Source organism: Tachyglossus aculeatus, chromosome 14 (assembly GCF_015852505.1).
Source record: "Tachyglossus aculeatus isolate mTacAcu1 chromosome 14, mTacAcu1.pri, whole genome shotgun sequence".
In the NCBI taxonomy this organism is placed as follows: domain Eukaryota; kingdom Metazoa; phylum Chordata; class Mammalia; order Monotremata; family Tachyglossidae; genus Tachyglossus; species Tachyglossus aculeatus.
The window spans coordinates 13,582,397-13,606,587 of NC_052079.1; the positions used below are offsets into that span (position 1 = coordinate 13,582,397).

The 24,191-nt window shown below is 48.0% G+C and overlaps 1 long non-coding RNA gene across 1 annotated transcript in view; it reads right to left on the reverse strand.

Moving 5' to 3' along the window:
• The window catches only part of LOC119936526, a 66,514-nt gene extending 44,222 nt beyond the window's left edge, over positions 1–22,292 (reverse strand). The window contains exons 1-2 of the long non-coding RNA XR_005453794.1: positions 22,208–22,292; positions 13,564–13,662 (exon numbers count right to left, since the gene is read on the reverse strand). This is a non-coding gene — a long non-coding RNA (uncharacterized LOC119936526). The remainder of the gene's footprint in view (positions 1–13,563; positions 13,663–22,207) is intronic.
• Between the last annotated feature and the right edge of the window lie 1,899 nt (positions 22,293–24,191).

The window sequence follows — 24,191 nt, forward strand, 5'->3', positions numbered from 1 at the left end:
GGTACACAAAGGCACACACAGGGCCCAAAACAGCCACACACACTCACACACATATAAACACACAGATATAATAATAATAATGGTGATGATGGTATTTGTTAAGTGCCTACTATGTGCAAAGCAGTGTTCTAAGCGCTGGTGCGGGGGGGGATACAAAGTGATCAGGTTGTCCCACGTGCAGCTCACAGTCTTCATCCCCATTTGACAGATGAGGTAACTGAGGCCCAGAGAAGTTAAGTGGCTTGCCCAAGGTCACACAGCTAACAATTGGCAGAGCCGGGATTCGAACCCATGACCTCTGACTCCCAAGCCTGCGTTCTTTCCACTGAGCCACGCTACCCACAAGGCCAGAAAGAGACACACTCACACACACATATCCAAAGACACACATGAGGTCAGACACGTACACACGTCCACAGGGTTGGAAAGACAGACACACACACACATGCACACGTGCACACGCACACAGAGACAGACACATGCAGGATCAGAAATACACGCACACTCACACATACACAGGATCAGAAATACACGCACGCACACAGCTCCATTTCCTTCTCTTATCTTCGAAAGCGGTGGCAGCAGCAGTAGCCAAAATGGTTCGAACAGCTGGTTCCCGCCGGAGGTTTCCGTTGTGGATGTTGTTCCAGTCGGAAACCCCCAGATCAACAGCACGTGGCCTAGTGGAAAGGGCCCGGCCCTGGGACTCGGAGGACCAGGGTTCTCGTCCCGGCTCCTCCACTTGTCTGCTGGATGACCTCAGGCAAAGTCTCTTAGCTTCTCTGAAGCAGCGTGGCTCAGTGGAAAGAGCCCGGGCTTTGGAGTCAGAGGTCATGGGTTCAAATCCCAGCTCTGCCCCTTGTCAGCTCTGTGACTTTGGGCCAGTCACTTCACTTCTCTGCGCCTCGGTTACCTCATCTGGAAAATGGGGATTAAGACTGTGAGCCCCACGTGGGACAATCCATCCAATCGTTCCCCTCTCCATCCCCCCATCTTACCTCCTTCCCTTCCCCACAGCACCTGTATATATGTTTGTACATATTTATTGCTCTATTTATTTATTTATTTATTTATTTTACTTGTACATATCTATTCTATTTATTTTATTTTGTTAATATGTTTGGTTTTGTTCTCTGTGTCCCCCTTCTAGACTGTGAGCCCACTGTTGGGTAGGGACTGTCTCTATATGTTGCCAACTTGTACTTCCCAAGCGCTTAGTACAGTGCTCTGCACACAGTAAGCACTCAATAAATACGATTGATTGATTGACTGATTGATTAACAATCTGATCACCCTGTATCCTCCCCAGCACTTAGAACAGTGCTTTGCACATAGTATGTGCCTAACAAATGCCATCATTATTATTATTATTATTATTATTTGCACATAGTAAGTGCTTAATAAATGCCATTATTATTATTATTATTATTATTATTATTCTCTGTGCCTCAGTTACCTCATCTGTAAAATGGGAATTGAAACTGTGAGAACCACGTGGGATGTGGTCTGTGTCCAACCCGTTTAGCTTGTATCTACCCCAGCGCTCAGTAGAGTGCCTGACACATAGAACGCCCTTAACAAATAACATTTTTTTTAAAAGTTGGAGAGGTAGCACTACAACTGTGGAGCAGGTGCCTTCATCCATTCAGCAATATTGACTGAGAACCTACTGTGCCAACAGCACCACACTGGTGGTCCACGGTGAACAGGGCACAGAACTGAAAGCCGAGGAAAGGTGGAGAATAATCCAGGCCCAGGCTCTGACCCACAGTGTCATGGTCCCAGAACAGGGGCCAGAGGGAACTAGTGTTTGAGCCGTAAAGAAAAACGGAAATGATAAGGCCGCAGGACAGGCTCATTAAAGAAGAAGGGGCAACAATAAACCCCAGGAGAGCAGCAGCAGAAGTGGCAGCGGGAGGAGGAAGGCCTCTTGAAGGAGGTAGACCTTTGGTAAGGCTTGCAAGGTGGGAGAGTAGTTCATTCATTCATTCAATCAATCATATTTATTGAGTGCTTACTGTGTGCAGAGCACTGGACTAAGCGCTTGGGAAGTACAAGTTGGCAACATATAGAGACGATCCCTACCCAACAGTGGGCTCACAGTCTAGAAGGGGGAAGTTGTCTGTCAGAAGGCAGCGTGGCCCGGTGGAAAGAGCCCGGGCTTTGGAGTCAGAGGGCAGCGGTTCAAATCCCGGCTTCCCCACTTGTCAGCTGTGTGACTGTGGGCAAGTCACTTTACTTCTCTGGGCCTCAGTTACCTCATCTGTAAAATGGGGATTAAGACTGTGAGCCCCCCATGGGACAACCTGAACACCTTATAACCTTCCCAATGCTTAGAACAGTGCTTTGCACATAGTAAGCACTTACTAAATGCCATTATTATTATTATTATTATATGAAAAGGGAGAGCATCCCAGGACAGAGGAAGGACACGGGTGAGAGGTCAGTGGCGAGATAGATGAGATCGAGGTACAGTCAGTACGTTGGCATTTGAGTAGTTAAATGTATAGGCTGGGTTGTAGTGGGAGAGTAGTGAGATGAGGAAGGAGGGGGCAAGGTGCTTTAAAGTGCTTTAAAGCCCATGATAAGGAGTTTCTGTTTGATGCAGAGGTGGATGGGCAATCACTGATGATGATGATGATGGCATTTATTAAGCGCTTACTATGTGCAAAGTACTGTTCTAAGCGCTGGGGAGGATACAAGGTGATCAGGTTGTCCCACGTGGGGCTCACAGTCTTAATCCCCATTTTACAGACGGGGTAACTGAGGCACAGAGAAGCTAAGTGGCTTGCCCAAGGTCACACAGCTGACAATTGGCGGAGCCGGGATTTGAACCCATGACCTTTGACTCCCAAGCCTGGGCTCTTTCCACTGAGCCATGCTGCTTCTCAACTGGAGGTTCTTGAGGAGTGGGGCAACATGGAGTCAGTGTTAGAAAAATGAACCGGGCAGCAGAGTGTAGTATGGACTGGAGTGGGGAGAGACAGGAGGCAGGAAGGTCAGCAAGAAGGCCGATATAGTAATCAAGGCAGGACAGGATAAGTGCCTAACATAGTAGCAGTTTGAATGGAGAGGAAAGGGCGGATTTTAGGGATGTTGGTAAGGTTGAACCAACAGGATTTAGTGATAGATGACTGAATATGTGGGTTGAATGAGAGACAGGAGTCAAGGATAAAGCCAAGGTTATGGGCTTGTGAGGCCGAAAGGATAGTGTTGCTGTCTACAGTGATGGAAAAGTCAGGGGGAGGTCAGGGTTTGGGTGGGAAGATGAGGAGTTCCGTTTTGGACATTTTAAGTTTGAGGTAGAGATGTCCAAGTAGAGACGTCTTGAAGGCAGGAGGAAACGCAAGATTGCAGAGAGGACAAGAGATCAGGGCTGGAGATGTAGATTTGGGAATCATCAGCATAGAGGTGGGAGTTGAAGCCATGGGAGTGAATGAGTTCTCCAAGGGAGTGGGTGTAGATGGAGAATAGAAGGGGATTCAGAACTGAACCTTGAGGGACCCCCAAAGCTAGGGGGTGGGAGGTAGAGGAGAAGCCAGGCCTCAGTGACTGACTGCTGCTGGAGGAAGAGATGGCTGATAAAACCACACATGTTTAACCTAAGCGATACTCCCTATCCCTGCCCAGAACACACTTTTGTGCAAAAACACCAATGGCTCCTTCCAAAACAGATCAAAGAGGCGTGCATGACTCACGCCTTAAATAAACACTGACTCCACATGGCAGTAATTCAGCTATTTATATTTCTAGCTTGATTAACCAGGGGCATTCCTGTAATAAGATCAGAAGCACGGGCTGTTTGCTGGGAAAAGCAGAAACGCCAGGGCTTCTGGTCAGGGCAGTCTCCTAACAGGCTGGCCGGTTGGCACAAGCACCCAGCATCAAGCTAATTAGCTTCTGTACCGGATTTCATAAAGGGAGGAGCTGAAACTCAGGTTAGCCTCCGAACGGTCAGGAGGGAAGGGACGTGATTCCAGTCATCTCCATTCCAGCAATTAACCGATCAAATCTGTACTATTTTTTTGAGTGGTTTCTCAGTGCTAAACAGTCTAATAAGCGCTTGGAAGAGATCAGTAGGGTGAGTAGACACTATCTCTGCCCTCAAGGAGCTATTTAGCAGGGGAGATAGACACTACAATAAATGATGGGCAGGGAAAACAACCAGGGTAAAAGGATATAGAAGTGCTGTGAGGATGAAGCTGGAGTGGATATTTAAGTGCTTAGGTGATACAGACTCAAGTGCATAAGTGTCGCAGTAAGGAGGGATATGGGGTTATGGGATGAAAAATGAATCTAAGAAGGCTTCCTGGAGGAGAAGTGGTTTCAGGAAGGCTTTAGAGATGGGGAGAGCAGTGACCTGCTGGAGGAATCAGTGGAAACACGAATGAGAGATAAGGTGGTCTTATTGGAAATGGGAACGTTGCACCAACAACCGACTGATTTTAGGAAAGGGCTGATCTCAGGAAAGAGGAGGAGGAGAATGAGGAGGAGGAAGAGCAACAGTTGAGTGGCAAGAGTGGGTGCCTTCTTCCGAAATGCCAGTTCCAAGAGGTGAAATTGTCTGCAGACGTCCACCTGCCCATTCGCATACCACCCTGACAGATGGGCTGGCAGGCAGACCGAGCTCAGGTGGGTCAAGGCCAGGGATGGGCAAGCTGGGATACACGCGATTTCATGGCCTGTGTCTTCCCACTCTGCTAGCTAAGCTCTTGGGAGAGTACAAGAGTTGGTAGGCATGTTCCCTGCCCACAATGAGCTTACAGTCTACAGGGGAGACAGACATTAATATAAATGAATAATTCGTAATATATAATTAAAACTATGTACGTAAGTGCTTTGGGGATGAGGGCGAGGCAATTACAAAAAGTCCAAAGGTCACAGATCCAAGTGCCTAGATGATGCAGAAGGGAGAGAGAGTTGGGGAAAAGCTCACTGTGGGCAGAGAATGCGTCTACCGACTCTGTTGAAGTATACTCTCCCAAGCGCTTAGTACAGTGCTCTGCAAACAAAAAACACTCAATAAATACCGATGAAGATGGCGATGATGAAAAAAAGAGGGTAAATCAGGGAAAGGCTACAGACTGGCTCGTCCTAGGGTGGAGAGCTGAGAACGGGAAGCCTCCCCAGAAGCTGTGTGGTAAATGGTGGGTAAGCTAGCAATGAGCAGCTATGCTGCTTGTCCTGTTATCTGTCCTGGATTTGTGAGGATACAAAGATCCCTCTGTATCAATCAACCGTTTTTACTGATCGCTTACTGGGTGTTTACTGAGTGCTTGGGAGAGGACAATATAAGAATATAACAGACACATTCCCTGCCCACAACAAGCTCACAGGCTAGACTTGGAGGAGCTGAAAGCACCAGTCACTTGAGCCTGACAGCAGAACAGTTCACAGCTAAAAACCACCAACCCACTCATTTTACTTCGATCTCGTCTATCTCGCCACATAGCCCTCGCCCACGTCCTGTCTCTGGCCTGGAACTCCCTCCCCTTCATATCTGACAGATGATCCCCCTCCCCACCTTCAAAGTCTCACTGAAGATGCATCTCCTCCAAAAGGCCTTCCCTGACTAAACCCTCATTTCCTCAATTCCCTCTCCCTTCTCCCTTCCACCTTTTATCACCCCGCCCTCAGCCCCATAGCACTATCTGAAGTGCGTGAAAAGACTAAAATAGAACATGATGGTCTATAGATTTCAGCACAACTCTGCACTAAAAAAGCACCAGGCCTGGAGAGATTGAAACTCAGTGTAAAAGATCAAGTCAGAGGACCTGGGCTCTAATCCCGGCTCTGCCACTTCGCTGCATGATCTTGTGAAGCCACTTCACTTCCTGTGCCTCAGTTCCCTCATCTGCAAAATGGGAATTAAATACCTCTTCTCCCTCCTACTTAAGACTGTGAGCCCTATGTGGGACTTAATGATCTTGTATCTACCCTAGAACTTAGTACAATACTTGGCATATAGTAAATGCTTAATAAATACCACGATTTTTAAAATTATTATTATTATAATAAATATAAAAATGAATGGAAACAGTCCAAGCTGGAGTATAACACTAACATATTAATGAAATAAAAGTGGAGCTTTTGCCAAAATAAATACTCCACATCAACTTGACAATAAGGTTAAAAATTAAAATTAAACCAGAATTGAATACCTTTTGGTCATTGGTCATTCTGGAAAGACTGATCCAAGTCTGGGTTCTTAACTAAGACAGAAATTACAAAATGCATTCTTAGTAAAGGAACTCAGGGGGCAATTTAGGGACTGCAAACATGTTTAACATTCAGAGTAAATTAAATGAACGGGTAACATGCCTTGGATGGGGAGACCGAATGAAGATAGCTACCAATGGTACTGGAAGGCCCAAGAAAGGCTCAAAACAGCTATAAACTTGAATTTAGGAGTGAGATTACATTCTGGTATATCATGCTCCCAGAAATGTGCCACTAACTTTAAGGGAAGAATTCCAAACTGAACTTACAAGAAATAAAAGAGAAAGTAGACAGACCTCCAGAGATGGAACGGTCATTAGTGACCGCATATGTGTATTTATATAGGGCTGTCTGAGTTTGAAGATGAATGGATGGTGAGATTTTTATCAGTATGGGTGGGTGCGGCTGATAAGAGCAATGAGTGATGGAAGGTGTATTGTGTGCCCACCCATAGAGATCGCTCCCTGCTGTATTTGTTACCCAGGGTGCCTGGCACCATTTCGTTTCTTGATATCCCAGCCTTGCCAAGCCTCAGTCACCAGGAGAGCTTGTTCGATGGCTGCCCACCAAGCTGATCGGTCTGCTGTTGCTGTCTCACAGCTGATCCTCACCCTGCCCCATCGTTCGAGGTTTGGCTACTTTGGCTCTTTAAAGTGTTTCTTCTGTCCACCCGCACTCCTCATTTTGGCTCCCTAAGGAGCACATATCAATCAATCATTGGTATTCCTTGAGCGCTTATTGTGTACAGAGCACTTTATTGAACACTTGGGAAAATGCAATATAATCGGTAGACACATTCGCTGCCCACAAAGAATTAACAGTCTAGCAGGGAAGACAGACATTAAAGTAAATTATGGATATGTACAATAGTGCTATCGTCCTGAGAAGGGGGAAATACTACATGCTTAAAGGGTACACACATCCCTCCCAGAGAAGCTGTGCTAAGCTCCTCAAGAGCGGGGATTGTATCTAAACCATATCGAACTCTCCCGGGAGTTCTGCCCACAGTGAGCACTCAGTAAATAGCCCTGATGGATTGACTGAGGAGATCACATCCCTCGGATGCTGGTGGTCTGACCACATTCCAGGACCTCACTACCGGGGGTGCCGTCTTGCCGCTTGATATGGCATCCATCCCATGGGTGGCATTACTGGAACTGCTCTACAGGTAGATATGGCATTCGCAGTTGCCCTGGCTTTTACAACCACAAAGAAGGTTAGATGATTTAATGTTCTGAACACTTTCACTTTGGTTTGAATTCCAGAAGGCATTGGGCTTCTGTTACTTGGTCAAAGAAGCCACAAAACTTGCCCCTCTTGGATTTTTTTTTAATGGTATTTGTTAAGCATTTACAGTGTGCCAGGCACTGTACTAAGTGCTGGGGAAGATACAAGCTAATCAGGTTGGACACAGTCCATGTCACATATGGGGATCACGGTCTTATTCACCATAGTACAGTACTTGGAAAATAATAATTAATAATAATAATACTTATGGTATTTGTTAAGCACTTACTATGTGTCAGGCTCTGTTCGAAGTAATCAGTCAATCAATCAATCATATTTATTGAGCGCTTACTGTGTGCAGAGCACTGTACTAAGCACTTGGGAAGTACAAGTTGGCAACATATAGAGACAGTCCCTACCCAACAGTGGGCTCACAGTCTAGAAGGGGGAGACAGAGAACAAAACCAAACATATTAACAATATAAAATAAATATGTACAAGTACAATAAATAAATAAATAAATAGAGTAATAAATATGTACAAACATATATACATATATACAGGTGCTGTGGGGAAGGGAAGGAGGTAAGACGGGGGGATGGAGAGGGGAACGAGGGGAAGAGGAAGGAGGGGGCTCAGTCTGGGAAGGCCTCCTGGAGGAGGTGAGCTCTCAGTAGGGCCTTGAAGGGAGGAAGAGAGCTAGCTTGGCGGATGGGCAGAGGGAGGGCATTCCAGGTCAGGGGGATGACGTGGGCAGGGGGTCGATACAAGTTAATCAGGTTGGACACAGTCTCTGTCCTATATGAGGCCCACACTCTTAAACCCCATTATTTACATGAGGTAACTGAGGTCCAGAAAAGTTAAGTGACTTACCCAAGGTCATGCAGCAGGCATTTGGCTGGGCCAGGATAAAAATAATAATAATAATCATGGTATCAGAACCCAGGTCCTTCTGGCTCCTAGGCCCATGCTTTATCCACTAAACCACGCTGTAATAATAACAATAATAATAATCCCTAGCTGGAATATAGTGGTTGGCAGTGTGGATCCATGGCCTATGTAAGTACTGTCATTTATTTTTCTGTATACCCTTGCTTCCTGCCTACAAAATTTCTCTGGGGCGGGGGTTGGAAACCTAGGGCTTATGAGCCAGAACTGGCTCTTGGAATCAAATGAGGCTCTTGAGCATAGACACCCCACCCACAGACTCAGTACCATGAGGGTGACACCACTAGCTTTAGCCCCACAGGAGAAGGCTGGGCAGGAAGTCGCCGGGCCAGAAAGAGGCCGAAGGGAAGCCAAGTTGGCGGGCTGGCAGGGGAGCTCAAGCTGCTCGTGCCCCTTCTTTAGAACCTCCTCCTGCCCACTAGATGCCACCTGGCATCAGAAAGCAGCAGCAGCAGTGTGGAGGCAGGGCGGGCATACCGGGCACAGCAGGAGGCAGCTCTAGTCCAACATACCTGGGGCGGGCCAGAGCAACACTTCTCCTGGTTTCCCAACGGGAACAGGGTTGAGCCGGGGCATGGCAAGAGTTCAGAAGGTCATGATTCCCCCACATGGTTAGCCTGTGAGCTCATTATTCTGTGCTTATCGGAGGATCTGATAGAAACGGACTTTGCCACCTATGGACTTCCAGAGGCGTTGGGGCCAGTGAGCCTTGGAGGCAGATAGTGCTGAAGAAACACTCTGGGTTCTACTGAATATCTCTTCTACTTAAGCTCATTGTGGGCAGGGAATATGTTTTACTGTTATAATTTACTCTCCCAAGCCCTAATGACAGTGTTCTGCATACAGTAGGTGCTCAAGAAATATTACTGATTGACCGAATGACTGATTCCTACCCGCCTTGAAAATCCTTGCTGACTGCAAATGTAATGGCCCATCCACCAGCCTCCGTCCCCATGGTCCAGACTGACCCTACCCAGACCCCCTCACCTCTGAGCCTGACTCCAGGTCATGGTAACCCTGGAGAATTTCCACACATCAGACAGGGGTCAAGCCCAGGGGCAGGGCTGGAATCCGGGATGGCCTCCCTACTTCATATCCCCTTCCTGCAGGTTGAGCAGCCGCTCTGCAGAGCGGCAAAAAGGCTGTTTTCTGTCTCCACTCATTCCTTTTAGTTTAATCAATGACAATAATAATAATTGTGGTATTTGTTAAGCAAGCATTGACTATGTGCCAGGCACCGAACTAAGCGCTGGGGTAGATAAAAGCTAATTGGGTCTCACAAGGGATTACAGTCTTAATCCCCATTTTACAGATTCATTCATTCAATCATATTTATTGAGCACTTACTGTGTGGTATAGATGAGGTAACTGAGGCCCAGAGAAGTGAAATGACTTGCCAAGGTCACACACCAGGCAAGTGGTGGAGCAGGGATTAGAACCCAGGTCCTCCTGACTCCCAAGCACATGCTCTAACCACTAGGCCACATTAAGACTGCAAGCTCCTTTCAACAGGGTCCAGCCAGGCCTCGGCATCCTGTAGGTGCCCAGAAGAGTGTGTGCACATAGTAGGTGCCCAACACAATTCCCAGAGCGAGAGACAGACAGCAATAGAGAGACACAGAGGGAGAATGGGGGGCCGTGAAAATGAGAGAGATAGGGAAACAAGAGAAGTGAGAAGAGACACACTTACAAAGAGAAACAGAGAAAAAGAGATCCTGTCCAAGACGGAAGAAAAAGATAGACAGAGATAGGAGAAAGACTCATAGAGTCAGAAAGAGAAAGTAAAACAGAGAGAGAAGCACATAGAGAGAGTGAAAGAGAGAGTGAAAGACTGAGGGAGAGAGCAGAGAGAGAGGGTGAGGGAGAGAGAGGAAGAGAGGACGAGAAAAGGTGAGAAAGAGAGAGAAGCAACAAGAAGCAGTATGGCTTAGTGGATAGAGCACCAACCTGTAAGTCAGAATGACCTCTGTTCTAATCTTAGGTCTGCCACTTGTCTACTCTGTTTGAAGTTGTGCAACTCACTTAAGTTTTCTGGGCCTCCATCACATCATCTTTAAAATAGGGATTAAGACTGTGAGTCCAACGTGGGAAGCGGACTGTGTCCAACCTGATCAACTTGTATCAGTTGATCGATCAATCAGTGGTACTTATTGAGCACTTACAATGTGCAGGACATTGTACTAAGCGCTTGGGAGAGTAAAATACAACAGAATCAGCAGATACATTCCCTGCCCATAACATATCCACCCCAGTGCTTAGGACAGTGTTGGCACATAATAAGTGCCTGAAAAACACCATATATGTTTTTAATGGAGAGAAAGGCAGTTTCTCTCCATTAAGTCAGGGTTGGCTTTTCATCTCTCAAATATTGGTGGCCATTTTCACCAGTTACATCAGTTTTCTGCAGAGCAGGTTACCAGGGCAAAGGTGATTTCTGACTTAAGTTTTCAAAGTCTGTATGTGCTTTTTGGTGGGAGGAACATTTTAGAGCACACATATGGAACACCAAGGAGCTGGCACCAGCCCTCAAAGATGCCAGTGTCATCATCATCTTTAAGAAGAAAGGCAAGGGAGCAGAAAACAGTAGCTAGTATCACATCTCTCTGCTTTCTGTTGCGGGCAATATCTAACTACATTCCTTGTGGACCGATTACTGAAGGATGTTGCTAATTGTGAAATCCCAAAACCACAGCTGGCATCAGTCCACAGCAAATACAATCCCGTCAGCAGCAGGAGAAGGTCAGGGAGCAATGCCCAGATTGCTAGTCTGTATCTGCAGGCTTTACAAAAAATACTGGACATCAGAAGATCTGAGCTCTGGCACCTACACAGTCACTCCAGAAAGTTCATCAAGATTCAGAGGTCGCATCACGATGGTATAACTGGTTGTGTAAGAGTTGACAATGCCACCATTACTAACAGGGCAAAGCGAAGCAACTTGGTCGCCTGACCCTATTCTTCACCAAGATGTTGGAGAATGAAAGAAGGGATGCTTGCGGTTTGCTAGAATATTTTTCCAGTCTCCCAGGGAAACTTCCAGTTCAACAAGCTTTGCATGATTCTGAAAATCCTCAGAGCGCTAAATATGGACGGCTGCATCCTAGAGGCACTCATTCAAGGAATCAGGACCCGGGTTCTAATCCTGGCTCCACCACTTTACTATTCTGTGACCTTGGTCAAGTCACTTCACTTATCTGTGCCTCAGTTACCTCATCTTTAAAATGGGGATTAAGACTGTTAGCCCCATGTGGGTCATGGACTGTGTCCAACCTGATTAGTTTTTATCTATCCCAGCACTTTACAGTGACAAACACATAGTAAGCGCTTAACAAATGCCACAAAAAATCATGCAAGTCATTATACATTACTCTGCAGAGTTGTCCAATGTTTTACGTCATTTATTTTAACGGTAATCATCAAGTGATAACTCTCCTCCTCCCCATCCCCCCGGCCCTACCTCCTTCCCCTCCCCACAGCACTTGTAAATATATTTGTACAGAATTATTACTCTATTTATTTTACCTGTACATATTTACTATTCTATTTATTTTGTTAATGATGTGCATTTAGCTTTAATTCTATTTGTTCTGACGACTTTGACACCTGTCTACGTGTTTTGTTGCCTGTCTCCCCCTTCTAGACCGTGAGCCCGTTGTTGGGTAGGGACCGTCTCTATATATTGCCAACTTGTCCTTCTCAAGCACTTACTACAGTGCTCTGCACACAGAAAGCGCTCAATAAATATGATTGAATGTGCCAGAGGCTGTACTAAGTGCTGCAGTAGATACAGGAAAATCAGGTTGGACACAGTCTAGGTCTCACGGGGCTCACGAACTCAATCCCCTTGGCTCACAGTAAGCGCTTAACAAATACAATAATAATAATAAGGATGAGGTAACCGAGGCCCAGAGAAGTGAAGTGACTGGCCCAGGGTCACACAGCAGACAAGTGGCAGAGCCTGGATTAACACCCATGACTTTGTTACCTCCAGGCTCGTACTCTATCCACTGTGCCATGCTGCTTGCCAGCTAAGTAAAGGGGGAAAGAGGTGGCTGTGAGAGAAGCCCATGAGACCATGAGGTGCCCGATGTTACACACTCAAACATAAGTAGCAGAACAAAGCGTGTTCGTGTGTGTGTGTGTGCACACATGCATGCACGTGAGTCTGAACAACGTAGCCGGGATTCTCGCTCCCACATCAAAGATTTCAGCCACACCACAGACAAATTTCACCACAGCTGGCATCACCTTTCACCCGAAAGGACAACCGTTCAGAGAGGAGGAAGGAACTGCTAATTCCTGATGCCTCCCACTGCTAATTGTATAGGGGGACTCGCTTACACGTTCAATCTTACAACACTTCTCCCGGAACTTGGACCCCAGTGACATTTTCTCTCCCTCCTATTTATGTCCTCTGCAGGGCCATTTTAAGACTAGAGTTAAGTCCCTGGCTGGAGGCCACATCAAAGCCCTTGGTTATTATCTGGAAAATGAGAACAGCCTTTTCCATTGGCCACTCTCCTAGGGCCAGGTGAATGAAAGGGCATTTCAACACGTCGCTGGTGAAACCGGTCAGCTACCGGACCCGGGACTCTGCTCGGAATGACCTCGCCGCATGCTGAGAATGATAGCTCCATCCCCCTTGTCTGCTGGCTGTGTGACTTTGGGCAAGTCACTTAACTTCCCTGTGCCTCAGTTCCTTCATTTGAGAATAGAGGATCAATACCTGTTTCCCCCTACTCTCAGGTTGGGAGCCCCAAGTCAGTCAGACTGTGTCTGGTCTGATTGGGGATATCAGCCCCAGTACAACAATAATTAAATTGTTATCATTATCATTATTATTACATCCAGGCCCCCATTTCCTCCACTAGCAGGGCTTATCTTCATCTCCCATTATCCTCATATTGAACATCACTGCTGGACTGTTACTAACCCTGGCCCCTGCTTGCTGCCAGAGGGGTGGGAATTTTCCACCCTGCTAGTGTAAATGGCATCCCTGTGAGCTAGGGAGAAGCAGGTAGCATTATCCCCATTCTACAGGTGAGGAAATAGAGACCCCAAGAGGGGATGTGATGTGCCCAAGCTTCCACAGCTGTCCAGGGGTAGAACTGGGGTCTACACCTCAGGTCTCCCGGCTCCAAGCACCCCACCCTTTCCATTAGAACATACCTGACCAGCTGCATGGTGGAAGGAACGATGACTTCATCATTCCATTATCATTTCCTCTTGCTGTTCCCAACCTGGTGAATACACGGGCAGCGGCTTGTTCTGAAATGTTAGGACACAGTTCCAACCTTCTGAGAACAACTAATCAATTAATGATATTTACTGAGCACTTGCTCTGTGCAGAGCACTGTACTAAGAGCTTGGGAGAGTACTGTACAACAGAGTTGATAGACGTTCCTTGCCCTCAAGGAGCTGACAATCTACAGAGGGAGGGAGACATTAATGTAAATAAATTAATTTCAGGTATGTAAATAATAATAATAATAATAATGGTGCTTGTTAGCACTTACTATGTACCAAACACTGTTCTAAGCGCTGAGGTAGATACAAGTGAGTCAGGTTGAACATAGTCCTTGTCCCACAAATCTTCATTATACAGATGAGGTAACTGAGGCCCAGAGAAGAGAAATGATTTGCTCAAGGTCATTCATTCATTTATTCATTCATTCAATCATATTTACTGAGTGCTTACTGTGTGCAGAGCACTGTACTAAGCACTTGGGAAGTACAAGTCGGCAACACGTAGAAACGGTCCTTACCCAACAACAGCCTCACAGTCTGAAAAGGGGAGACAGACAACAAAACAAAACATGTAGACAGGTGTCAAAATAGGCAGAACAATTAGAATTAAAGGTCACACAACACACACGTGGCAGAGCTTGGATTAGAACCCATGTCCTTCTGACCCCCAGGCCCAAGCTCTGTCCACTAAGCCACACTGCTTCTCCCAGTACATAATTGTTTCTCCAAGTACCTAAGTGCTGTGAGGCTGAGGCAGGTGAATATCAAGTCCTTAAAGGGCACAAGGGAGAAAATGCCTCAGTTCCAGCCGAGAACCGTCCAGACAAGTCCCGAAGGAAGTGCCTTAGCCTGTCTTCCGGCCCACCACAAAGCAACCCCAGACTAAGGCCACACAGGGAAGATGCTCCAGGAAGCAAACTCATCTTGGCCAAAGCTGAGTTGGCTGCAAAGGAAGGGCAGATCCCGAGTCTGGCCTGAGTAGCCTCGACCAGGCCTTGCAGGATAACCATTTGTGAAACTGGGTCTGTGCAAAGCAAACCAGTCATGGGCCAACTCCAAGAGGCCAAGGCTGGGGCAGGGTCTGGGGGCCGAAGGATGACCCGGGCCGGCCCAAAGTCGGCAACTCCCCACCTGTTGGCACTGGCAAACTCAGGCCCGGGTGTTTGTTCAGAAACGACCCCTGGGGAAAAATGCCCTTCGAGCAGAATTTCCATTTCTCAGTGGGGTCGAAGGCAGGCTAGGCTGGGAGCTCCGAGGCGGAGGGGAGCAATCTGCTGAAGATGCTATGTTCCATGGCCACCCAGGTGGAAATGTAATCAGCATAATGAGGATAATGAGAGTGTACATTAGTTGCTTGCATCTAAGCATTAGAAGCGATACTTTCAGATCAGACACCAACCCTGTTGCACACGGAGTTCATGGTCTAAGTGGGAGGGAAGACAGGTATTTTATCTCCATTTTAAAGATGAGGAAACTGAAGCACAGAGAAGTTGTGACTTTCCCAAGGTCTCACAGCTGGCAAGTGGCAGAGCCAGGATTTGTACCATGATCTCCTGGCTCCCAGACCAATGCTGCCTCTTTCCATTGGAGGAGGGTGTGGTAATGATTGATAAATTAATGGTATTTTTTGGGCACCTAGACTATGAGCCCCTTGTAGACAGGGACTGAGTCCAACCTGATTATCTTGTACCTGCCACAGCACTTAGTACAGTCCTTGACACTTAGTAAACACTCAATGCCACCGTTATTATTACGGAGTGCAGGGCACTGTACTAAGCCCTTGGGAGAAAACACCAGAAGCCCAAGGCACAGTCCCTGACAAAGATGGACTTATGATCTACAATCTAACGGGGCAGTCCATCGGACACAAGTCACTTACAAAGAGTGGGAAGAAGAGGAAGAACAAGGATAGATGCCCAACCATCTCAGAATGAAATGGTTGAATAAATAATTGAAAATACAATGAAATATACATCTACATAAGTACTGAGGGTGGGTATAGAGACACAAGGGCTAAGGGTGACAGTTGGGTTGACACAATTTGGGGTATGGGAAATTAATCAGGGAATGCTTCTTGGAGAAGGTGGGAGTTTTTTTGGAGGGTTCTGAAGGTGAGAAGAGGGAATGATTGTGGTGCAGGAGTTGAGCAGGAATATTGGTTTGTGAAATGGTCCTGGTGTATTTGTGCTCCAAGGTGGCTAACAAAAATTTTCTGCATTTCCCAAGACTCTGTCCCAGGTGCATGGCACCGTTATCTCCGGATCTTCAAAATAAAGTCATGATCCCTGACTGCCCCCTGCACCCTGACTAACCCCTTCTCCTTAGAAGCAGCCAGGCTGGACCACAAAACTTCCCTAGAGTCCTGAATTGAGCACAAGGGGACTTAAAGGCAGATGGGGCTGGAGCCCAGGCCTTGGAGGAGGTCTCTGATCTGTATATTTGATTTCTCGCAAGTGTGTCCTCAATGTTCAGGCCACCTGCCACTCACCTAAATAAATTACTGGGGCAGTGGCCGAGTGGAAAGATCACACCCTCGGGAGTTGGAGGACCTGGGTTCTAGTCACAGCTCTGCCATTGTCTGCTGTGTGACCTAGTCACTGTCTGTGCCTCAGTTACCTCATCTGTAAAATGGAGATTCGATACTTATTCTCTCGCCTCTTTAGACTGTGAGCCCCACGTGGGACAGTGACCATGTGTTCAACCTGGTTATCTTGTCTCTACCCTAGTGCTTAGCACAGAACATAGCACATAGTAAGTGCTAAACAGATATTACAGTTATTATTATTACTATTATTCCATGTGTCGGGGGCAGGCCAGTTTTGGGGACTGGGGACCTCAACAAGAAATACAGTCTCTCCCCTCTATTACCCTGATGCCTCTCCCACCACCGGCCTGCTACTTCCACACAGTGGCCCAGTGGAGCCTGGGTTGTGCTGTTGGCTGATGATAACCATTCCAACACTTCCAATCAAAAGACAGTGCCATGTTTCCCTCCACCAGTGTGCTGCCAGCCTCCCTCCTGGAATCAAAACCTTCCTCCCTGAGGGAACAATTATTTTTCTTCCCGAAACCGAGGATTGGGACACACCCGAACGAGCCTGGGAAACGCCTAGAACCCTCTGAGCCAATCTAGTGTGGAAAGACAGGTATTATAGGCCTGGGTTCTTATCCCAGCTCCGCCACTTGTCTGTTGTGAGACTTTGGGCAAGTCACTTCACTTCTCTGTGCCTCAGTTCCCTCATCTGCAAAAGGAAGATTTAATACCTGTTCTCCTTCCTACTTAGATAGTGAACCCCATGTGGGACCTGATTATCTTATATCTACTCCAGCACTTAGTACAGTGCTTGACACACAGTAAGCACTTAACAAATATAATAATAATAACAACAATAGCATGGCTTTATTTTGCAATTGCTATGTGTTAAGTGGTGGGGCTAGATTTGTGGTTATGGGATTGGACAGAGTCCCTGTCCCATGTAAGGGTCACAGTCTATCATATCCCCATTGTACAAATGAACAAAGTGAGACCCAAAAAGATTAAGTGATTTGTCTAAGGTCACATAGAAGTCTAGTGGCAGAGCTGGGACACCTTACAAATAGGAGGAAGTGTCAAGGAGTACAACATGGATGAACTAGATGTACAAAAGTGCAATGGGAAGTAGTGAGTATGAAAGCACTCAGATGACACTAGAGAGGATGGGAACTGGGGAGGAGAAAAATCAGGGGGAAAGGTTTCCTGAAGGAGGTGGGTTCTTAGCAGGGCTCTGAAGATGGGGAGAGCTGTGGTCTGTCAGATTTTGAAATGGGAAGGGGTTGTAGGCTGAAGGGAGGGTGTGGGTGTAGGGTCAGAGATGGGAGAGATGAAAGAGGGGCAGAAATGACTTTGGGGGCAAGGAGGAGGCTGACCTCCATCCCCCATGGAGTTGGGGTTGAGGAACTGTGAGAAGGGGACACAGAAGTGACTGGGTCAGTTCCAGGTCAAGGATCAAGAGGAGTTTGCCCAAGATGGAGCAGGGTTTCACAGGCTGCATCTAGATGAGGTTTCTGGGTGAGGTATGGGATTGGGCTGATGGAGCGTGATGCTGGGGATGGCTGGCTTGGGACAGTGATGAGAATGAATGTGGGTGGGGGGGGGGAGACAGAGAATGGGGATGGGGGGGTGGCGGGAATGAGGTCACAGTGACATCCTGGATCCCGAGTGGCTGCAGAGTCGGCTGGATAAATCACAGATGATGGTCAAGGATGGCTACAAGAGCACATAGATGGCACATCTCCAATAATAATAATAATAATAATAATAACAATGGCATTTGTTAAGCGCTTACTATGTGCAAAGCACTGTTCTGAGTGCTGGGCCTCCCCTCACTAAGCCCTCCTTTCTTTTCCCCCTACCTTCTGTTTCACCCTGCCTTACTCCCTTCATAACTTGTACTTCCCAAGTGCTTAATACAGTGCTCTGCACACAGTAAGCGCTCAATAAATACGATTGATGATGATGATGATCTCCCTTCCCAGCTCCACAGCACTTATGAACATATCTGTCATGTATTTATTTCTATTAATGCCTGTCTCCCCTTCTAGACTGTAAGCTCATTGTGGGCAGGGAATGTGTCTGTTTTATTGTTATACTGTACTCTCCCAAGTGTTCCCCCAAGCACACAGTAAGTGCTCAATAAATACGATCGACTGAGTGACTGAGGGTTGAGGTTAGGGAATGATCCGTTCCTACCATAAGGGTGGGGTCCAGGAAAGTAGCCATCAACCGCTTCCTCCAAGCGTCATGGTGCCCGATTGCCAGGCCGATTGGCCGGATGGGTGGCGGGTAGCAGGACTGGCCCAGGATGGGGTTGTGTGTGAACTGATGAAAGGAGTCTACAGCTCTCACCCAAGATGGGCTTCAGCTGAAGAGATTCCTCCATGAGATTCTCCTCCATCCCCGGGTATTGAATGCCCCCACGTTGCTCTCGGAAACCAACTCGGTGTAAGTAGAACCTGGCTCTGCCCCAGGCCTGGAGTGAAGAAACAGTTTGGGGTCCTCGGGCCAGCAAGAAAAAGCCAGAGAGACAAAATGCCCAAAGCATCATCGGCGCTTTTTTCTACCTCTGTGTTCTGACAACATGTGGTTTCCATCATTTGCATTCTTTTCTGGCTCTGTGGGGCAGCTCAGGTTTTCATTCAAAACAAACAGTTCCAGGAAAACTTGCGAAGAGAAATATATCTCATCCTCCTTCGTACTTGGAGACGGAGCCACGGAAGAGGAAGTTGACTAGGGATGTATTTACGTGTATGTGCTTAGTTGGGAGGTACTGTGGGTCCCATATTGGCCTTTTCTTGTGCGTGCTTGCCACGTCCCCTCCCAGCCCCACCCCTGGAACACACGTACACAAAATGTCCCTTACTGGGCTCTCATTTCTGTGTTTGCTGACACCTAGGGCTGTTTTCACTTTTGCCTCCTCGCCTCCCAATCCTCTCAGAGAAGAATAAAAGTTCAATTTAAAGCCAGATAATAAATCAAAGGGGGTGCACTGCCTGTCCTCAGTTTTCAACCAGGGCCGGGGCTCCCCCATTATCAGGGACGACTCCTCAGCAGCAGAGAGGACACACAGACACCTGGCTGGGCATTCTTCCAACTACACGGAAGCAGGCCCAACAGGAAGGTGGACGGGCTTAAAAACCGCAGAGTAACGCGCTAAGCCACAGGGTGAAAAGTGAGCTGAGAGGGAGGACCGACCGGAACAGGTGAAATCAGAAAGCCCCATGCACTGAACTGCTCGTGTGAAGATTATGCAGGTAGCTAAAGCTAATGAAAGTCAGAAAGGCCTAGGATTAGGATGTCTATGCTGGGGTTTCTGGGTTCATTGGTGGGGTGCCTGTAACAACCCTCTCCCATTGGGGCCGTAATATGATGTTGGAGGCAGGAATGAAGCAAGGTGGGGATGGGAGAATGAGAAAACCTGGACAGACAGGACTGTATCTGATCAGGAAGTCAAGAAATAACTTCAGGAGCTACTCAACAATTAAGGCCAGGGCTCTGACTTCGATCAGACCCTCTGGGATGTAGGCCAGGAATTGGTCACTTACTTGTTTGGTGCTTCCTGGGCATTTATTTCAGTGTATTGCACCAGTGGGAGCTCAATCAATGTTTTAATTACCACCACCGCTACTACTTAAGACAACTGGGAGAGCCACGGCTAGGTGTTTCCTGAAAATAGCACCCCAGTCAGAAGAAACGCCTTTATTTATTATGTCTGGAATGCCTATTGCCACATAATGCAGCAAAAGTGTAGCTCAATTTCAGGCTTCCCAGACATCTGCAAATTAATAATGTCCAGTTGGCAATAAGAGCAACTCTCATTGGATTAGAAACATAGATATAGAGAGATGGCAAGAATCCTGCAGGAAGATTTATCAGTAATAGGTAGAGTAATGATATTTACTAGAATCAGCCTGGCCTAGTGGAAAGAGCACAGGCCTGGGGGTCAGAGGACCTGGGTTCTAATCCTGGCTCCACCACTTGTCTGCTGTGTGACCTTAGGTAAGTCACTTATATCAATCAATCAATCGTATTTATTGAGCACTTACTGTGTGCAGAGCACTGTACTAAGCACTTAAATTATCTGTGCCTCAGTTACCTCATCTGCAAAATGGAGATTAAGACTGTATGTCCTATGTAGAACCTGATTATCTTCTATCTGCCCCAGTGCTTAGTACACTGCCTGGCACATAGTAAGCACTTAACAAATATCACAATTATTGTTATTATTGGTTATCTTGTATCTACCCCCAGTGCTTAGTATAGTGCTTGGCACATAAGTGCTCAACAAATACCACAATTATTATTTATTGAGTAAAATTCACTGTGGTACGAGCTTGAGAAGCTACAACAGAAATAACAGAAGCAGAAGGCACATTCCATGCCCACAAGCAGCCACCATGTTGTCACTGATCTCTGTGGCAAAACTATTAGACTCATAACATGAACCCAAATACATTCATTCAGTCGTATTTATTGAGCACTTACTGTGTGCAAAGCACTGTACTAAGCACTTGGAATGACCAACACGGGAAATTCTTCAGCATTATAAATGAAGAAAATCTCATCGACCTTGAAATGATGAAGCACTGACAGGGAGAGGGGAAGGATGTGGAGCTGGGTTCAGTAGATAGGGCCGGGAGGCGGTGAAAGGGATTTAGCATCTGCTGTGGGGATGGATGCTGAAGAATCCAGGTGGAGTAGGTGGAGGGGGCAGATTCCAGGGGTAAGTCTGAAGGTGAGGAGGTTATGTCGGAAGGAGTCCTCCGAGGAGGCAGGGAGGGACTCAGACCCAGGCCTTGCTCCCCGGTTTGACGATGGGGAAAGAGGCACCGTAAGAGGTGAGAGATTTTCCCAGGGAGTCAGGGGAAGAGCTGGGGCTCAGACACAGAATACTTGATAAGTCAATCAATGATATTTATTGAGTGCTTATTGTGGGCAGGGCATTATACTGAGTGCCTGGGAGAATCCAAATTAACAGTTGGGAAGCCCAATTCCCCGACAGTCACAGTCCACAACCTTGATCCTTTTGGGCAGGGAATGCATTTCCCAACTAACTCTGTTATATTATTCTCCCCACAAGTGCAGACTACAGTGCTCTGCACAAGTACATGCCCAATAAATATAAATTATTGATTGATTGACTGTACAGGTTCATAGCTTTGATTGACCTCCTCCCCGCCACCCAGGGCTCTTTCTGGTCAAAGGTGCCACCCAGGCCAAACAACTCCCGCCATTCTCAGTTCTCTGGATGTGATGCAGCCTTTCGAGGGGCCTGACCCTACAGTGAGTCTCACAGGTGACCAGGGATATATTTTTCTTCGCAAAGTCCCACGGGGTCCCCCACCCCTGACTCACTCCACCTTCACCTCCCACCTCCAATAGGCTGCCTTTCTCACCAACCACCCCAGCTGGTATCTCAATGGCTCTGGCTGGCAGGGTCGCCGCCTGCCCACTGACGGAGCAGAAACCTGACTCCATGCCAGCCCCAAACCGAGGGTTTCGCCGACGATGGGAACAACCTCCAAGCCCACGTTTCCGTGCCAGCGCGTGTGTACGTGAGTCCCGGCTCCCACGCCTGCTATTTCCAGCCTGAGCAGCTGCCAAGCCTCTGGGAGCCGTGCTGGCAGAGGGAGCTGTGGCCTTGCCCGGCTGGTCAGACAGGCAAGGTGGAGAGAGTGCGCATGAGGGTCAGAGGGACGGGCCGTTCGGCGATCGGGCAGGGGTTATGGCTTTCTGTGGCCTGCCCCACTTCCCTGTGCCTCTGCCCCCCTCCACTCTCTTTTGAGAATTCCCACACGAGACTGCCACATGTCCCTCTGAGGCACAAATTTGGGGCTCCACCCTTTGGGTGACCCCAAAGCGGCACGATTTCCTCAGTGGTGCTAAGTGACCTCCTCGCGTTTGGTCCAGGACCAGTCCAGGAGGTACAAGCTCTGCTTCCAGCCTCCCGTGTGGCCTCGAGCGTTTCCCTCCCGGAAGTGGGAAAGAACTGGAAAGCCACTGGGTTAGAGACGTCAAGAAGAGACCCACCTACTGCTCCCTCGTCTTCTGCAGCCGACAAGCTCAGGTGGGAGCTCCCCAGCTAACCTGCCCCTGACTGGGCGAACCAAGACCCTGCTCGGGAGACTCTGCCCAGTGACCCCGGCTGGGAGGCGCCTCGACTCAGTTGACCAATCCACCCCTGCTCCACTCCAAGCCTGAGTGAGGTCACAAGGCTCAGAACAGCTCTTGCTTGCCAGCAGAACCCTGAGACTCTTGTTCGGCCATGCAGAAACCCTGCTCCGAGGGAGTGGGAACCTCCCAAACCATTTATCCCCCTAGACTGTAAGCTCACTGTGGGCAAGTAACGTGTCTACCAACTCTGTTATAGTGTACATTCCAAGCGCTTAGTACAGCGCTCTGCACACAGAAAACGCTCAGTAAATACCACTGGAGGCCCTGGACGATACCGGACAAGGAGGTGCCTGTGACATCAATCCATCAATGTTACCTACTGAGCCGGCGCAGAGCACTGTACTAAGTGCTTGGGAGAGCACAATGTAACAGAATTAGCAGACCCACATCTGGAACATGTCAAGGCTGCCCATGTCCAGAACATGTCAACAGTGGGGACCATGAACTCCCCGCCACTTTGCGCTGGCCTCCCCAGTCCCTCTGACTAAGGGTGCCACCTCCAGACCATGGAACTTGGTGGATGAGCCAAGGCAGAGGGAAACTGGAAATGAAAATAAAAATACCAGACCTAAAGAAGACTGGTGCCTTACCCATACACGACAGGGGAAAGACCAGCTGAAAAATGGGCTGGAATAATAATAATAATAATGGTATTTATTAAGGGCTTATTATGTGCCAAGCACTGTTCTAAGCACTGGATAAACCTGGGGGACTGGCCACTCTAGGGCTTTCATGGGTGGAGCATGTGAGCAGGTACACGTGAGGCTGCGTTCATGGGAAAGAGCACACATGCCGAGAAGTGTATGCGCATGGCTGTGGCATGCGTGCGTGCATTTGTGTGTGAGTGCGTGTGTGCGTATGGGAGTGAATATGTGCGTACGTGCCCGGGCAGGACTGGGTTGGGTTGCCCTTGGCGAAGGCGACTGGGCTGCCCCCGCCCGCGGGCAGCTCCTTCCCTGCACCTTGAGTCTAGCCGGGTGCCCGCCCAGGGTTTCCCATGAGATTTCTGGCTCGTAGGCCCCCAGAGCTTAGGAAACTCCCTGAGCATTTCAGGCCCACGCCCGGGACTCTTTGCAAGGGAACCTGAGAGCAATCAATGTTCCTTCCAATTAAAATCAGGTCCAATTTGCTCAGAGCACTCGACAGAGATTTAACTCCAGGATCCTCCCTGGAACCCATTTTACAGATGAGGAAACTGAGGGGCGTGAAGGATCACTCACAAGTCAGTGGGCTCAAAGGGGAGTGGATGCAGGTGACCTGTACCCCGGCTAAGGTCGGCCCCTCTCCCAAGCAGCAGGCCGCCTCTCGGCATCTCCATGCACGCTGCAGAGGGCTCAGGTTTCACGATGGATTAATTTTTCAAAATAACCCCTTGGGAAGAGGAGGGAGTTTGAGCTGCTGCACCAGCCTTGGCAGATGCCCAGACTGCACCCTAACCTTTGATTGGCACCCCCATCATCATCATCAATCGTATTTATTGAGCGCTTACTATGTGCAGAGCACTGTACTAAGCGCTTGGAAAGTACAAATTGGCAACATATAGAGACAGTCCCTACCCAACAGTGGGCTCACAGTCTAACAGGTACAGCATTTACAGCTAGAATGCCTAAGGCTTTCCCTGGGGTTTGATCCGCGGGACAGTCCAGAAATTGGGAGAACTGTCTTGCAGCAGAGGAAATCCACGGAGGCTTAAGTCAGCCAACGAAGAAACAGAGGCTGGCTCATTCATCCAGAACCCCTCCCAGAGGACGGGGCTGACCACCTCCGAGCAGTCCTTAGGGCCATGACCTCGCAACTCAGCTCTGTGGTGCTATTGAGGCCAACAGCTCATGATTGTTGC